The following is a 5,310-nucleotide window of genomic DNA, read 5'->3' on the forward strand; positions in this document are numbered from 1 at the left end:
CAATTTTTTTTTTTTTAAATCAAATTAATAAAAAAACTGTCCTTGCACATCCTGTGGGGCGCAAATTCTGTGGGGCGCACATCCTGCGGCACACATCCTGCTGCGCACATAAATAAAAATAATATTAAAAACAAATTACAATTTTTTTTTAAAAATCAAATTAATAAAAAACTGTGGTTGCACATCCTGTGGGGCGCAAATTATGTGGGGCGCACAGACTGCGGCGCACATCCAGCTGCGCACATTAATAATAATAATATTAAAACATCTTTACAAAAAAAATATTTAAATCAAATTAATAAAAAAACTGTGCTTGCACATCCTGTGGGGCGCAAATTATGTGGGGCGCACATCCTGCGGCGCACTTCCTGCTGCGCACATAAATAAAAATAATATTAAAAACAATTTACAATTATTTTTTTTTAAATCAAATTAATAAAAAAACTGTGCTTGAACATCCTGTGGGGCGCAAATTCTGTGGGGCGCACATCCTGCTGCGCACATAAATAAAAATAATATTAAAACATTTTTACAAAAAAAAATATTTAAATATAACTAATAAAAAAAATGTGCTTGCACATCCTGTGGGGCGCAAATTATGTGGGGCGCACATCCTGCGGCGCACATCCTGCTGCGCACATAAATAAAAATAATATTAAAACATTTTTACAAAAAAATATATTAAAATCAAATTAATAAAAAAACTGTTATTGCACATCCTGTGGGGCGCAAATTATGTGGGGCGCACATCCTGCGGCGCACATCCTGCTGCACACATAAATAAAAATAATATTAAAAACAATTTACAATTATTTTTTTTTAAATCAAATTAATAAAAAAACTGTGCTTGCACATCCTGTGGGGCGCAAATTCTGTGGGGCGCACATCTTGCGGCGCACATCCTGCTGCGCATATAAATAAAAATAATGTTAAAACATTTTTACAAAAAAAAATATTTAAATCAAATTAATAAAAAAACTGTGCTTGCACATCCTGTGGGGCGCAAATTATGTGGGGCGCACATCCTGCGGCGCACATCCAGCTGCGCACATTAATACAAATAATGTTAAAACATTTTTACAAAAAAATATATTTAAATCAAATTAATACAAAAACTGTGCTTGCACATCCTGTGGGGCGCAAATTATGTGGGGCGCACAGACTGCGGCGCACATCCTGCTGCGCACATAGATAAAAATAATATTAAAACATCTTTACAAAAAAAATATTTAAAACAATTAATAAAAAAACTGTGCTTGCTCATCCTGTGGGGCGCAAATTATGTGGGGCGCACATCATGCGGCGCACATCCAGCTTCGCACATTAATAATAATAATAATATTAAAACATTTTTACAAAAAAAATATTTAAATCAAATTAATAAAAAAACTGTGCTTGCACATCCTGTGGGGCACAAATTCTGTGGGGCGCACATCCTGCGGCGCACATCCTTCTGCGCACATAAATAAAAACAATATTAAAAACAAATTACAATTTTTTTTTTTTAAATCAAATTAATAAAAAAACTGTCCTTGCACATCCTGTGGGGCGCAAATTCTGTGGGGCGCACATCCTGCTGCGCACATGAATAACAATGAAATTAAAAAAAATTTACAATTTTTTTTTTTTAAATCAAATTAATAAAAAAAATGTGCTTGCACATCCTGTGGGGCGCAAATTCTGTGGGGCGCACATCCTTTGGCGCAAATCCTGCTGCGCACATGAATAAAAATAATATTAAAACATTTTTACAAAAAAATATATTAAAATCAAATTAATAAAAAAACTGTGCTTGCACATCCTGTGGGGCGCAAATTCTGTGGGGCGCACATCCTGCGGCACACATCCTGCTGCGCACATATATAAAAATAATATTGAAACAAATTTACAATTTTTTTTTTTTAAATCAAATTAATACAAAAACTGTGCTTGCACATCCTGTGGGGCGCAAATTATGTGGGGCGCACATCATGCGGCGCACATCCTGCTGCGCACATAAATAAAAATAATATTAAAACATTTTTACAAAAAAATATATTTAAATCAAATTAATACAAAAACTGTGCTTGCACATCCTGTGGGGCGCAAATTATGTGGGGCGCACATCATGCGGCGCACATCCTGCTGCGCACATAAATAAAAATAATATTAATACATTTTTACAGAAAAAAATATTTAAATCAAATTAATAAAAAACTGTGGTTGCACATCCTGTGGGGCGCAAATTATGTGGGGCGCACAGACTGCGGCGCACATCCTGCTGCGCACATAGATAAAAATAATATTAAAACATCTTTACAAAAAAATATATTAAAATCAAATTAATAAAAAAACTGTGCTTGCACATCCTGTGGGGCGCAAATTATGTGGGGCGCACATCAAGCGGTGCACGTCCTGCTGCGCACATAAATAAAAATAATATTAAAAACAAATTACAATTTTTTTTTTTTTAAATCAAATTAATAAAAAAACTGTCCTTGCACATCCTGTGGGGCGCAAATTCTGTGGGGCGCACATCCTGCGGCACACATCCTGCTGCGCACATAAATAAAAATAATATTAAAAACAAATTACAATTTTTTTTTAAAAATCAAATTAATAAAAAACTGTGGTTGCACATCCTGTGGGGCGCAAATTATGTGGGGCGCACAGACTGCGGCGCACATCCAGCTGCGCACATTAATAATAATAATATTAAAACATCTTTACAAAAAAATATTTAAATCAAATTAATAAAAAAACTGTGCTTGCACATCCTGTGGGGCGCAAATTATGTGGGGCGCACATCCTGCGGCGCACTTCCTGCTGCGCACATAAATAAAAATAATATTAAAAACAATTTACAATTATTTTTTTTTAAATCAAATTAATAAAAAAACTGTGCTTGAACATCCTGTGGGGCGCAAATTCTGTGGGGCGCACATCCTGCTGCGCACATAAATAAAAATAATATTAAAACATTTTTACAAAAAAAAATATTTAAATATAACTAATAAAAAAAATGTGCTTGCACATCCTGTGGGGCGCAAATTATGTGGGGCGCACATCCTGCGGCGCACATCCTGCTGCGCACATAAATAAAAATAATATTAAAACATTTTTACAAAAAAATATATTAAAATCAAATTAATAAAAAAACTGTCCTTGCACATCCTGTGGGGCGCAAATTCTGTGGGGCGCACATCCTGCGGCGCACATCCTGCTGCGCACATAAATAAAAATAATATTAAAAACAATTTACAATTATTTTTTTTTTAAATCAAATTAAAAAAAAAACTGTGCTTGCACATCCTGTGGGGCGCAAATTATGTGGGGCGCACATCATGCGGCGCACATCCTGCTGCGCACATAAATAAAAATAATATTAAAAACAAATTACAATTTTTTTTTTTTTAAATCAAATTAATAAAAAAACTGTCCTTGCACATCCTGTGGGGCGCAAATTCTGTGGGGCGCACATCCTGCGGCACAATTCCTGCTGCGCACATAAATAAAAATAATATTAAAAACAAATTACAATTTTTTTTTAAAAATCAAATTAATAAAAAACTGTGGTTGCACATCCTGTGGGGCGCAAATTATGTGGGGCGCACAGACTGCGGCGCACATCCTGCTGCGCACATAGATAAAAATAATATTAAAACATCTTTACAAAAAAAATATTTAAAACAATTAATAAAAAAACTGTGCTTGCTCATCCTGTGGGGCGCAAATTATGTGGGGCGCACATCATGCGGCGCACATCCAGCTGCGCACATTAATAATAATAATATTAAAAACAAATTACAATTTTTTTTAAAAAATCAAATTAATAAAAAAACTGTCCTTGCACATCCTGTGGGGCGCAAATTCTGTGGGGCGCACATTATGCGGCGCACATCCTGCTGCGCACATTAATAATAATAATATTAAAACATTTTTACAAAAAAATATATTTAAATCAAATTAATACAAAAACTGTGCTTGCACATCCTTTGGGGCGCAAATTATGTGGGGCGCACATCATGCGACGCACATCCTGCTGCTCACATAAATAAAAATAATATTAAAACATTTTTACAAAAAAATATATTTAAATCAAATTAATACAAAAACTGTGCTTGCACATCCTGTGGGGCGCAAATTATGTGGGGCGCACATCATGCGGCGCACATCCTGCTGCGCACATAAATAAAAATAATATGAAAACATTTTTACAGAAAAAAATATTTAAATCAAATTAATAAAAAACTGTGGTTGCACATCCTGTGGGGCGCAAATTATGTGGGGCGCACATCCTGCTGCGCACATAAATAAAAATAATATTAAAAACAAATTACAATTTTTTTTTAAAAATCTAATTAATAAAAAAACTGTCCTTGCACATCCTGTGGGGCGCAAATTCTGTGGGGCGCACATCCTGCGGCGCACATCCTGCTGCGCACATAAATAAAAATAATATTAAAAACAATTTACAATTATTTTTTTTTTAAATCAAATTAAAAAAAAAACTGTGCTTGCACATCCTGTGGGGCGCAAATTATGTGGGGCGCACATCATGCGGCGCACATCCTGCTGCGCACATAAATAAAAATAATATTAAAACATTTTTACAGAAAAAAATATTTAAATCAAATTAATAAAAAACTGTGGTTGCACATCCTGTGGGGCGCAAATTATGTGGGGCGCACAGACTGCGGCGCACATCCAGCTGCGCACATTAATAAAAATAATATTAAAACATCTTTACAAAAAAAATATTTAAAACAATTAATAAAAAAACTGTCCTTGCACATCCTGTGGGGCGCAAATTCTGTGGGGCGCACATCCTGCGGCGCACATCCTGCTGCGCACATAAATAAAAATAATATTAAAAACAAATTACAATTTTTTTTTTTTAAATCAAATTAATAAAAAAACTGTCCTTGCACATCCTGTGTGGCGCAAATTATGTGGGGCGCACATCCTGCGGCGCACATCCTGCTGCGCACATAAATAAAAATAATATTAAAACATTTTTACAAAAAAAAATATTTAAATCAAATTAATAAAAAAACTGTGCTTGCACATCCTGTGGGGCGCAAATTATGTGGGGCGCACATCCTGTGGCGCACTTCCTGCTGCGCACATAAATAAAAATAATATTAAAAACAATTTACAATTATTTTTTTTTAAATCAAATTAATAAAAAAACTGTGCTTGAACATCCTGTGGGGCGCAAATTCTGTGGGGCGCACATCCTGCTGCGCACATAAATAAAAATAATATTAAAAACAATTTACAATTTTTTTTTTAAATCAAATTAATAAAAAAACTGTGCTTGCACATCCT

This window comes from Pleuronectes platessa, unplaced genomic scaffold (genome assembly GCF_947347685.1).
Source record: "Pleuronectes platessa unplaced genomic scaffold, fPlePla1.1 scaffold_41, whole genome shotgun sequence".
NCBI classification, from domain to species: Eukaryota; Metazoa; Chordata; class Actinopteri; order Pleuronectiformes; family Pleuronectidae; genus Pleuronectes; species Pleuronectes platessa.